Source organism: Myodes glareolus, chromosome 24 (genome assembly GCF_982192425.1).
Source record: "Myodes glareolus chromosome 24, mMyoGla1.1, whole genome shotgun sequence".
Taxonomy (NCBI): Eukaryota; Metazoa; Chordata; class Mammalia; order Rodentia; family Cricetidae; genus Myodes; species Myodes glareolus.
This window is the reverse complement of record NC_142049.1, coordinates 17,604,463-17,617,780: the sequence shown is the minus strand read 5'-3', so window position 1 is coordinate 17,617,780 and position 13,318 is coordinate 17,604,463. Positions and strand designations below refer to the sequence as shown.

At 48.3% G+C, this 13,318-nt stretch overlaps 1 protein-coding gene across 1 annotated transcript in view; it reads left to right on the top strand.

The window, feature by feature from the left end:
* The first annotated feature begins 297 nt into the window (after positions 1 to 297).
* The window catches only part of Abhd2 (abhydrolase domain containing 2, acylglycerol lipase), an 88,227-nt gene continuing 75,206 nt past the window's right edge, over positions 298 to 13,318 (top strand). Inside the window, 1 exon segment of the mRNA XM_087901466.1 lies at positions 298 to 420. The gene's annotated coding sequence lies outside the window, so the exon portion shown is untranslated.

The following is a 13,318-nucleotide window of genomic DNA, read 5'->3' as shown; positions in this document are numbered from 1 at the left end:
CACCCTTTAGCCGTCTCCCCATATCCCGCCTCTTGGGGCGGCTCTTATCCAATAGCGTCTTTGCCCACTGGCCAAAGACATCAAAAGTAACCAATTGTAGAAGAACTGTCTGCTAAGACTCACCGCCTCCACCCTGAGCAACAGCCACATTAACCAATGGGCTGCCAACCAGGCGTAATGAGCGCGCTAGCAAATGGAGTGGCGGTTGCACTATCCAATAAGCAATGAGGTATTCTTGGTTGGGGGCGTGGCAGAGGCGGTAGTCAGGGGCGTGGCTGCAGTTGCCTGGGCGGGGCCGGTAGCGGCGGGAGCTGCGCTGGCCAGGGGTTCCGGCTGTATTTCTATGAGCGCAGCCGGCAGCCGCGGAGCTGCGGGAATCGGACTCCGGGCTAGCTGAACCGCTGGAGTCAACGAGCGCAGGTAAAACCTCGGTTGGGCGAGCTTCACCAAGCTGCGATCGCTCTCTGGAGGCATCGGGCCAGAACCCCGAGTCCCTGGTCCCCCGGTGGCTCGGCCCATCGCGCCGCAGCCTGTGTGCTCCTGATCTGTGGGGACTGTTGGGGGACTGTCACCTGGCACTGCGGGGGTCCGAAGGGCTAGCTTGTCTAGTGGCGGGGCAGCCCAAACCACGGGTGGGATACGCCTTCCTGAAGGTCCTTTGTCCTCTCCTGTTCGAAGAACCGAGCTTGGGGACAAGGCCGACAGAGGCCTCCTGGCTGCCGTTCCCTGTTCCCTATTGATGCTCACTCTTGGGCCTAGGGAGGTATCCGCTGGATCTGACTTGGGGAAGAGGCTTGCAGAATGCTGGAAACCTGAAAGGGCCTGACTACAAGTCCGGGATATTCGCTGGGCCTCTGCGTTTTGGGATCCCGGTGCTCCCTACGACTGATGGGTTCAAGTTCTAGGGAAGCAATTTTTGACCTACTTGGAGGCGCACTTTATTGAGCTTGTGGGGCAACTGTTCTAGGTGTTTCGTGGGCTTTCCCCCACAGCAAGATCTGTCCAGCAGCGCCCTGGGCTGCCTGCCAGGCTAGGCAGCCAGAACATCGACCTTGGAAGTGCCTAGGCAGAGGCCAGATGACAGCCACCTGTCTGGGATGCTTAGGAAGAGAAGGATTGTATGAGATCCATCAGTAACGGCTTTCTCCACCCACCAATGCACTCTGGACAACATTTAATGACTAGATTGAGGGGGATACTTCCCAGAGTCCACTAGATTCCAAGGGGGTGTTGAATTCACCCATAATGGTTTTTGAGGTGTTTGCTCTCATGTGCGTGTGTGCATGCCTGTATGCAGATGAATAGATTACACCAAAAGATGAGTTAATCGAGTTTATTATTTCAGTGTACTGTTAGGGTTCCTCTTTCCGGTTCCTCTATTTCGGTGCCTCCACCTCCGGCTTATCAGTTTTACCTGGCCCACGGGCAGGTTCTGAGAACAGGCTCGGGAGAGATTGCAGGTTTGGCAGAGTCAACATGATCTGTGCCCAGAGCTTTTCAAGGGCCATTGGGTTACAACCACATTAAGCCGAGTGCCTTTTCCCTCTTCGCTGCCTGCTCTTGTTTGCCTGAATAGAAGGGACATAATCTTCTGAAGGTCAGGAAGCAGAAGTAATTGTAACCCACCTTGCCCGAGTGAGGATAAATGAAGCTTTCAGCGAGCCAGAAAGCAGGCCAGTCCATGCTGTTAATGGCCAGCAGGAACTTAGGATCTTTTCAACCTAAAATGCCAAAGCTCATCCAACCCCATTCCCCTTATTGTACAGATGGAGAACCTTAAGGCCCGGGATGGTCACAAGGCTGGCCGGTCATCACAGGGTCATGACTAAGAGTTAAACTTTTGACCCTAGATCTAGCCTGGGCATGACTTAAATTTTACACGCAGCCGTAGTTCTCCTTCTTTATTCAAGTTCTAGAGGAGCCCAGACAGGTTAGTCGCACAGACCTCAGTGTCTCAGTGCCTGGGTTTGAATCTTAGTCCTGCTTCTTCTCAGCTGTGCAACTTGGGACCAGTTATCCAACCTCTCTGTGCCTGTTTTCCTCACCAGTAAGGCAAGGGGCAATGTTGGCACCTTGGTTAAAGACGAAGAAATAGGCACTGCTGGGAACATTAGAACAGTGCCTGGCTCATGGTAACCATAACAGATTAACTAGTGGGTTGTTGCCTTTCTTTCTCTCTGGCTTTTCTTCAGATCCACCACCCATTATCCCCCCTCCCCCGCCGAAATGTAGTCTATATCCTAACACAAGCTCCTTAGTTGCATCACCCCCCCCCCCATTTTCCTCGTATTAAATCGGACAATGTAGTTCCTCTGTCAGTTGTCACCCTGTGAGCACTCCTCCCGGACACCGGTATTTCTGTCCTCTTTAAAGGGAGTGAAAGTGAGTCTCTCAAAGTGGTAGACAAAAGTCCCCGGGATCCCAGTCTGCACGGTGTCCTTCCAGACTCCTATTCTCTCCACCCGGCCTCCCTCCCCAGTTGTCAGTGTGATTCAGCTTGATTATAAATGGATGAACGTTTTTAGATTAAGATTTCATGAGCCACCGAATTAAGTGCCTTTCGGAAGTTCAGGGATCATGTGTCGAGTGCCTTTAAGCAACTTCCCTCGCCATTTGAGTAGGGGGAGCGGCAGCAGTAGCCTGGCGGAGACACAAGTGCAGGGCAGACCCTTGCTGGCCATCTACTTGTTCTTTCCTCTGTCTGCATTTCCCCTGCTCCGCCTCCCTGCCTTTTTTTTTTTTTTTTTAAACAGAGCTTGAAGCAAACCAGATGGCAATGCAATAGAGTTGTCTTTCTCCTCATTTTATCAGGAGAAGTTTTCTCATTCCTCCCTTTTTAATCCCTCTTTCATTTACAATCCCTCTTCGAAGCCTTCTGAAGCCCATCAGGTTCCAAGGGAATTCACCTGTATTGAAAAACCGCCGTCTGTGTGCGGGGCCTGTCACTTTTGTTTCTCCGTTTATTACTGTTTTTTGTTGTTGTTTACTTGTTCTTGCTTTTGCAACTACGTCATCCCCTTCTCTAGGTGTCACCAAAGTTGATTACTCGTCATTGATGGGCACCTGGGATTATGATCCTTTTGCCGTGGCTCATCACCACTCGGCCGTTTTAGAATGATGGTTCCTTCCTTGGCTGCATGGCTCATTCCCCGTTTCCCCTGACATTCTAACAGAAGGATGACTTCCTCGCCACTGCCATGCCCTCCTTACCAGAGTCACCTCTGACAGAGCATGTTCAAGGGTTCCACCGCTTAGTGCACAGTTCTTGCCCTAGAGCGTAGCACAGCCTCTGGCCCTGTGGCAGACGGGAAATTATTCTTTTCCTTCCTTCCTTCCTCCCTCCCTCCCTCCCTTCCTTTTCTCTTAAAATCTGGTTCTGTGCAAACCCCTGGCAGATGGACATTTCCAGTGTAAAGGAATCCCATCTGGCAGACTTTCTACTAAGACCATAACCTACAGTATTTGGATTTTTATTGGCTGTGGGTTTGAACCCTCGTTGACCAGTTGAAGAGTTGATGACGCAGGGCAGGAGGTGTTGTGGGCCTTTCTCTTTCATCTCGGCTGCCCCAGGAACAGACACTGGTAGGGTGGGGACCCTCTTGATGTGGTCGAGCATGAGGATTATACAGCAGCCTTTCACGGCCCAGCATTCATTCTTCTCTCTGTCTCTCTGTTGCCCTGTCTTTCTTTGTCTGTCTCTGGTGGTGTTTTCTGAGGCAGGATCTCCATAGTCAGTCCAGGCTTGGCTTCTCATGGTCCTCCTGCCTCAACCTTCAGGGTCCTGGGATTCCAAGCATGTGGCCCTGATGCCCAGCGATTATAGCCTTTTAAACCCTGTGCTTCTGTTCAGCATTGATAACATATGGGTGCTGAACTGATTTTCCATAAGAACTGGTTTTGTTTTTGTTTTGGACCAGGTCCTCTTGTAGCCCAGGCTGGCCTCAAACTCACTATACACCCAAGGGTGACCTTGATTTCTTGATCCTCCCAAGTGCTGCGATCACAGGTATCACCATCCACGACACCATCTTCTGTTAAGGATCGGTTTCTTTTTACAGATTGTTTTTGCCTGTCTTGGTTCCAGGGTATCATACGTGGGAATTAAATCTTTTCAGCTTATAAAATGGTTGCAGTAGACTGATGAAGAACCCCACGATGACCCTGGAGTGTGTGTTCTGGGACAGTTGGACAAAGCACTTGTTACACACAGACCCAGTCGCTGACCTTTCATAATCAGTAGGCAACAGTCAGGTAAAGAGCTGAAGGAACATTGGTGGCACAAGCTTGCATAGTTTCTGACTTGTGTCTTTAAGTGGAGCCCAGGTTGGCCAGGGACTGGCAGAGAGAAAGGGTGATCTTGACTCCTCATCCCCTGCTTGGGCATCTGGACAAGCTGGGATCCCAGGCCATTGCCTTAATATATAAGCCAGTTTCTTATATAGTGCTGAGATGGAACCCAGAGCCAGCATTCTGCCAACTGAACTACATCCCCAGTCAGTGGAGGTTCCCTAGCTCACAAAATTCTTCGCCAGGTGTATGCTGGGAACACTAGTAACCAGACCAGCGAGTGGTGACGTCTGCTTTATCACACAAAGCTATTTTGTTTTAAAATTGGCTCTATTTAAAATTTTAATATGTAATGTTCTTAATTCAAACATTGGTGGTTGTTTGTTTTGAGAAAGGGTCTCTCTTTGCTGTGGCTAGCCTCACACTTAATAGGTAGACCAGGCTGGCCTCGAACACAGAGATCTGTCCGCTTCGGTCTCCTGAGTGTTGGGATTAAAAGTGTGAGCCGTCATGCCTAGCTTGATTTTTGTTGTTGTTGTTCAGTTTAAGTTTTTTTGATGCTTTACTCTTATTATTCACTGTGTTTGTATTTATGTATGTGGGTGTATACATGCCATGGTTTACATGCTGTGATTAGACAGTTTGGGGGTTTGGTGCTCTCCTTCTATCCTGTGGGTTCCTAGGATCCAACCCAGATTGTCGTGTTCAGCAACAGACACCTTTATCTGCTGAACCCCTTTTCTGACCACACTAAAACTTACTTGAAGAAAATATACATTGAAAAGTACAAAATATTCAGGCTGGTGAGATGACTCAGAAGTTACAAGTACTGGCCGCTCTTCCAGAGGTCCTGAGTTCAATTCCCAGCACCCACATGGTGGCTCACAACCATCTATAATGAGAGCTGACTTGTAGATCTTCCTCTTCTGACTTGCAGGTATACATGCAAGTAGAACACTGTATACATAATAAATCAATAAACAAAATATTGAATCTATATGAGAAATGTTCTGCTTGGAAAATGCAATTCTGGCTAATTCTTTTAAAAGTGGGTAGTACAAAGCCAAGTGTGGTAGCTTACATCAGTTGTTTCGGGGTGTTGGGGCAGGAGGATTGCCATGAGTTCAACTTCCACTTGGGCTACATAAGTTCTGGGTCCGCCTGGTTTACAGTGTGAGAGTCTGTCTCTGCGGGGGAAATTGCTACATGTTTATAGGATGAGAGAATATGTGAGAAGTACAAAGATGAGGAAGTGAATGCATCTCTGCCCCATCCCTGCCCCAATCCCTGTCGCGATCCCTGCCTGTCCTCTGCTATGCACCATGTGCCCCACCCTTTTCACACAAATGGTAGCACCCGCCACACAAGCTGTTTGAAACCTTACTTTTTTTACTTAATTTTTCTTGGCAAGATGAAACGAGCTTCCACGTCACCCTTTACGAAGGCCATCTATTTTAGATCTTTCTGCTCTAGAGGATGCTGGGAAGCCCTCATGTTAGGCAGCTTTGCATGGGCATCTTAAAACACTCTGTGGGAGTTTGGAGACAGATGTTTTTCTTCTCTTTGCCCTACTCTGCTGTCTGAGGGTCTTGATCTGGTTCATTTTCTCCACCAATTAAAGAATTAAAAGGCAGGGGCAGAAAGTCTCTAGACACAGCAGGCACCAACAGGCAACACATTGTATTAAAAGTGAATTAGCATACATACATAGCAAAGCACATGGAGAGAAAGGCTGCCCACAACGTGGAGAGGGCATTCAGAAACCAAGATTACCCAACCACCCACACCCACCCCCCACCAGGGCAGGGAATTGTGTTTCTGGGCCTGGGATGGGTCCCTTTCTTCTTCTTTTGGGTTGGTCATCTTAAACAAAGAAAGGGAAGCTGATAGGCTCACAGCTTCAAATAAACATGTTTGGGACCAGCCTTGAATACCTGACAGTCTGGACAGGTAGGTCAGCCAGAAGGGATGTCTGGTGGTGGAAGAGAAAACCTACCAGGCCTTTATCTAGGGTTAGGAGGGTAAGGAAGAAGCCGGAAATGTGCCATTTTATTATTTTTATGTGACCCCCTTTCCCTATCTGCCTACCTGTCAGGGATCTGTCTGGCTTCTAGCTCCTCACTAGAATTCTGAACCTGAGAAAAATGCTTGGAGAGGCAAAAGTCTTCTCCAGGTTAGCCTGTGAGGGAGAGCTGGGACAGTGGAGAATGAGGGACACATAGATCCTTGGGCCCCAACCAACCGTGCCTTTGGGCAGAACATGCTGGCCAAGCCGGAACCAACTCGCTGTGTTCTCTGACATCCAGAGAGTTTCATTACTTCCAGCTCCTGCTGTCTGGCCCTCTGTGTTCTCACCTTTGAACAGCGGAGAGGAACCTGCCCTTCCCTTCAGGACTTCCTGTTTGGGGAGCATTAATAGTGCCACACCTTTTTTCTCTTGCCTCAGGAAGAACCAGCTCTGGCAACTTCCATTGCCCCCCAAATCTATACACGACTTTTGTTGACCTGATTGGAAGTGTTTCCCAGGCTCTCCAAATCATTTTGCCACTTCCAAGTTCTGATCCAAGCCAGCTTTTCTAACTAAAACTTTCTTTGGGTCTAAGGAGAGGGTTTCCTGGTTCTTCGCAGTGGAGTTTCCCGTGGCTATACCTGTGTTTTAAATAACCACACCGTGGATTTAAACATGATCTTTTGGTTTTCTGTGGTTCCTAGATTTTGCTTGTGGGTTTGGGGTTTTCTTTGAATGTGCTTCTGTCTCTATCTTGCTTTTATTTTCCTCTGAGTCTGCTCAAAAGTCACCTTGAAAATGACTGAATGTTGATGATGCCAGTGAGGCCTCTCTGGAGTCATGGCTTCCTGGTCCTAGCTCACTGCTGGGCACCCACGTGTCCCTCCATTTGCACCAGTGATATCTTCTCGTGCACATGAGGACAGGGAATGTTGCTAACAGTTTTTCTTTTCCATCCTTTCTCCAATAAAAGAGACAAACGCTCCCAAATGCCCCCAGTTTGTGCACCTTCACCCTGCACATGTCTTTGTGAACAGTTTGCTTAGTCATATCGGTGAGGCCAGTGGGGGAAAAATCAGGAAGTCCAACACAAGTTCACCCAGATTCCAACTTCCTCAAATAAGGAAAGCAAGCCTACCATCGCTTATCACCTTCATTTTATTTATGAATAAACTCGTCGACGGTTAACAGCTGAGGAAGTCAGGCATCTTAGGATACAGGGACTCTTCTACACAGGCCAAAAAGTCGTCCTGATGGCTGTTGAGTCATGGCACTTGGGAGGACCTACACCTCCTGCCGAAGAGTCCACTTATGAAGTAGCCTCACCTACTTCAGCCTCCTTCAGCAGTACTGGGAAACCAGGGCTTCCACTCGGTCCAGCTTTCTCTGGAAGTGGTACCTTTTGGTGGGCTTATAGGTCCAGCATCTTTGGTGGTACAGGCCATGAGTTTCTAGCATGTTAGAAGGATAGAAAACTGACAGGGGGGTTGTTCTTTACCTCCCTGGGGTCTGGATTCGTTCATATGTGAAGTGTCATGTTTAATTTCTTAAGGAATAAAAGGTGGGGAGGAGGCTGAGGCGTCAGCTTAGCAACATTAGGATTAGGATTAGGGAAGGCACTTGGCAGTGTTTACACGTGCATTTTTCAGAAGTGTGTGTGCAAGCCTATGAAGCCCATGCTGTAGCACGTCAGAGGGTGACTTCTCATCAGGACCCAGGTCCTGTTTTCTTGCCTCCGTAGCACCAGGACTCTGACCTTGGGCTGAAATTTCCCAATCAAGGGCCCAGGGTATATTTGTGAGGTTTCCTGAGGTCTCATGAGATGAACACTTAGCACTCAGTCTTCTTTATTTTATGTGAATGATAATTGAAAGGCTCATCCGGGACTCTTAGGAGTACTAATAATATCAGGGTCCACGCATAGAGCCTTGGTACCCCTCATTTTTGTGTGGGAAATTCTGATGAGTTGGAGCCAGGAAACCCCAGTATAGAGAGAAATACAAAGATGGGCTTAGCACAGAGAAGAGGCAGGAACTTTTCAAATGAAGAAATAGTATGATAAATAATAAATAGATAAAATAAATCCTTCGCATGACCTAAACACGTTGTTACAATGGCGGCAGCTGGCAGCCAAAACTTGTCATGGTGACCGTGAGCCAAGGGGCCATCGCCCTGAGCCTGACTGGAGCTGGAAGCTGGGGGCGAATTTGGATCTCCTTGGCTACCGAGGCGTCTGTTCTATTACTAATTTACCACTCGCTCACTAGTTAGCTTTCTAGTGTGGAAATTTTAAAGGTACACGGTAAACAGGATCATGTAGTGAGCCCTATGACCCCACGGCCCATTTCCAGCTTATGAGTAATGGAGTTTCCTATATTTTTTTAGCTACTTTCCCCAACTCACATTTATTTGTCTTAAAGTCGACCCCAAACATATTGTTGCATCTAAATATTTCCATGATATCTCTTCAAAATACCCTTTTTATTACAATCTAACATTTTAAAAAATTAACCCAAATCCTTTAAACAGCCAGTATGCGATCATTCATTGAATGTAATCATTCTACACCCTGAGTATGCCCCAGCTTGGCTGATCTCTTGACTGTAATCATTCTAGTTCATTGTTCTGCCATTTATGACAATGTCTCTTTGTATCCTTGTCTCTCGATGAGGTTGTTGTTATTTGGGACAGGGTTTACTGTGTAGCCCAGGTTAGCCTGAAGTGCACCTAGTTCTTCTTTTTTAACCTCCTGAGTGCTGGGATTACAGGTGTGCACCACCATGCCTGGCTTATTGAACATACTAGGCAAGCCCTCTCCTAAGCTTCATGGGTCCCCCTTTCTTTCCTCCTAACCCCCCTGTGTTTTATTGGAGAAACTAGGTACTTTGTATTGTAGAGATTTTTATCTGCTTTTGAACAGCCAGTGCATTGACGCAGCGCGACCTGGGCAGGTACGTCACAGTAAAGGCCGAAGAGTGTTCCCAGAAGTAATGACCGTTACTAGTGCCTCGTATGTTCTTTAGATGCATTTTATGTGAAGTGCAGCAGACGTGTGTCGCAGTAACATCCCTTTCTTCCTGTTTTATATAGTTGCTAGCATATTGCCTCTGTTTTCCTCTTCCTTGCTTATGATCAGGTAACACGGAATGATACATTTTAGGATGTCGCCACATATGTCATTTGGCAGCCTACTGTTTTTCTCACGTAGCCATTTATGAAATTGTTTATTCCTAGAAATGGAGGGAAAAATCAACCTTCCTAGGACTTTGTGATTGCACTGGGATCTTCGAGGCAGGGAAAGGTTCACCGATTTCATGCATCAAGCAAATGCTTAGGGGGCTCTTTCTGTGCTGGAGATGGCACTGGGATTCTGCTCAGCACCTCTCCAGGGCACGTGGGCACCGCTGGCTGTGTGTGTGCCTCTCCAGTGGCTGTGCTTAACGCAAGGGAGGCTCACTGTGTTCCTGGCTCCACACTCCCTTGGGGGGGAGGGGTGGACTGTATTCATACTGTAAACTTCAGCTTCCAAATATTCTGGCTGCAATTCCCTCTTCAGGCCTGAAGTGTCCATAAAGTGATCTCTCATTCTTGTCAATGCCACTGAAAAAAATGTGTCCTTCTGATCAGTGAGACAATGGAAAATGCCAAGGAGAAGAGATGGTCAAGGATATTTTTCCAGATTAGGAAACAGCCCCTTCCTTTGGGGTGTCATTAATGCCATCCATCACAGGTTATTTCAGCCTGGACAGAGGCAGGTGGGTGTGGCACCGACGTTGTCACCGTAGGGCTCATACGAGGAATGCAGATGTCTTCATGTCTGTCTTCGAATGGGAAAGAACTCCTGTCAAGGGGGTTGAAGTGGTGGGCTCCATTCAGCTCTAACAGGGGAACTGCCACCACCTTCCATGTTCCTAGAGCCTAGCAAAGGGAGGGGTCCCTGGACCTCAGTTTCCTTGCTTATGTACATAATGCTCAAAGCTGCTGCAAGTACCAAACGAGGTAACATCTGAGCGTACACTTTGTAAGTAGTAAATTATGAAGTTGGCCTCTGCTGTCAACACACATGCACTTTGCGCCTTGTTTGAGGAGTAATTGAGGTCATGTGTTAGCATCACCAACATTTGATAAACCATGGAGCTACCCAAGTAGAACACTTCCCATCACCCAGTTCTGTTCCTCGTTTAAGGTCTAGTGTGTTAAAGATAATGATGTCAGAGCCAGATGTGATGTTGGATCCCAGGACAAGCCTGGGTGGGTGATGGAGCAATAATGGTCTGCAATAATGGAAGGTCTGTGCACTCAAATGTCTGTGTGTGTGTGTGTGTGATAGTATGTATGTGTGTATGGTATGTGTATGTGGTATGTATGTGGAGCATCGTGGGTGGTATGTATGTGTGTGGGGTGGTATGTATGTATGTGTATGTGTGGTGTATGTATGTATATGTATGTATGTATGTGGTGTGTGTGTGCGTGTGTGCATGTGCGTGGGGCATAGTCATATATACAAGTGATCCAATCATTGCCTTGGTACCTGGTAATGTTGAGGGTGGGAGGGTGGTGATGGCTCACAGGCAGATCAGACAGCCCACTAGCCAAGCTGAAAGAGCTGTTGTTTGGTTCTGGAAGGAGGGCCTCTGGTCTTGGGTACAGCAAGTCCTTCTTTGCCTTCTCTGAGGAGCACACCTTTGCCAAGTTTGCATAGTGTTTGTATATTTAAACTCATAATAGCAGGATACTCTGGCATAGGGAGTTCGACCCTGCCCACCTCACTTAAGCCTCTCAGTGACTCTTTAAAGAAGGTCCTATTAGATCTTTTTAATGGGCTGCCAAGAGGTTAAGAAACGTGTCCAAGGTCATACAAGTAGTGTGCAATACAGCTGCACATCAGGCAGAATCTGTCTTCCCCGAGAGCCCAGGAGTAGCTTCCTCCCCTGCCAGCACTACAAATCAGGAAATCTCTGAGGAGGTGGAAGTCTTTGCAGGACACCAGTTATTCTAAAGGACTCTATTTCCCTCCGATGCTAAGAAGGAAGCTCATTTTATAATCTTGGTCTAGATTAACCTAGGATTAGTGCTATTCAAATGAGCTTATGCTCCCTAGAAGACACTAGAGACCTCTGTGGCCTCTGCAGTGTCACCAGAGCTGTGGACGGCTTGCCTTCTAGAGATCTGCAGTGGGTGTCAGCTTCTTCCGGCCCACGGAGAGGTTCCCAGCTCTGTCTCCTTCCTTCTGCCTACAACCACTTGTTTCCGCTGTGAGTTATCTTGGTTTGTGAGGCAGCCCGATCTGAAGTAGAGTGCTTCCATTTTGGCCTACTGAGATGTTCTTCAGTCGCACAGAGAAGAGAGTAGAAGAGATACGGCCTTGGACAGTAGCTTCTCTGAATGACAGAAAATTGAAAACCTCCATTTTGGATGGAGAAATGTTTGGCCAGCTCTTCAAGGTGGCCTTTAAAATACCCAAAAGCTGCCGCCAGTCCAGGTCACAGTGAGTTTTCTCTCAGCGCACAGCAGCAAGGCAGCTAGCTGCCCACCTCTGAACCTAATGGAGCACACTGGCAAGAAAATTCTGTTTAAGGGATCACAGTGGTGGCACTTCAGGCTAATGGAGTCTTTCCCGCCGGCTCGATCTGTTTACAAGATGTCTGCTATGCGCTCAACACCCCGAGTGTCCATCTGTGTAGACTGTCAATAGGAAGATCTCGTTAGAGGACACTGGCCGGCGTCCCCAGCACGGAGATTCATGCGATAACTCATCACTCTTATGAAGAGATGAGACCAGCAAATTTTCTGGTCATGAGCGGGCATTTACACGTGAAGGTGGGCCGCTGGGGTCTTAGAGTCTACAGGAGATAGGCCCCCATACAGAAATTCCTACAAAATGAGTTCTATGCCACTGAAGACTGTCGTTGTGGCCCCAGTGGTGAGTGACCATATATGTCCCAGCAGAGCTGAGAGTCTGGTTCCAGCAGCCAAGCAAATGTTCTTCACACCTCCAGCCTTACGTCAGTCCCTCACATGAGCAGTAGGCTATCCACGGCACATTACCCACTGCCATGACCACATTTCTGTGGCACCATCTTCCAGCCTGACTCCTGGAATTCCCCTTTTAAACAGAGTGCTGCAACGTCATTCCACGGTGACTCATGGTCCCCACTCCAGAGCCATCCCTCTGGTTCTGTCGGCCTCACACTCTGAGGCCTCAGCTTAGCTTGTGACCGCAATGTCCAATGTCTGTACACACTCCGCTTCTCACCCCCTTCTGTTCCGTCTCTCCTCAAGGGTCCCCCACTGTGATGTCATCTCTTTCTCTCCCTCTGCTTCCTCTTTGGCTTCCTCCAGGGTTTGTTGTTGAGCTTCAGGATTCAGTACGTACTCCTCCATGGGTAGCGCTGTCCACTGCTCTACAGATCTGTGGATTATACTTCTTGTGTTGTAGCCACTGAGGGAAGACTGAGGCTGAGGCCTCTGATACAGCGGGATTAGGGTGGCGTTTATAAAGCGTTCCCTCCTGGAGCTGGCACGAACACTTCTCACAGTTGATACGAACACGTCTCCAGGAGACTCTGCCCATTTCATTTGCCAAGGACACTCTGCCTTGGCCACTTCAAGCAGGTGGATTAATTTTTGGGAAATGCTTGTGTCCTCTTCCCGCTTGTGGGGAAGGATTCGCCCTACTTCTGTGGAAATCGTCTCCCTCGCTGGCCGCCCTCTAGCCTCCCAGGACACTGAAGAAGTGGCAACATTTATGTGTTGGGAAGGCCCAGCAGAGAAAGAGCTCCAGCAGGGGCCTGTCTGCTGCTCCCTGCAGTGGATTTCACAGAGGAAGGTCGGGAATGGACTTAGAGAAACCGTCTGTTCGTTATAGGCAAAAGGGAATTTGGACAAAAGTCGAAAGAGGAAGGCCTCTGGCAGACCAAGGGTGGCAGCTGGGACTCGCCCTCGGGCTTCAAAAAGGCTGAGAAGTTTTGCTTCTAGAGTGGGAGGCAAGAGAGAGCGAGGCCCAGAACAACAGTAGGGTGT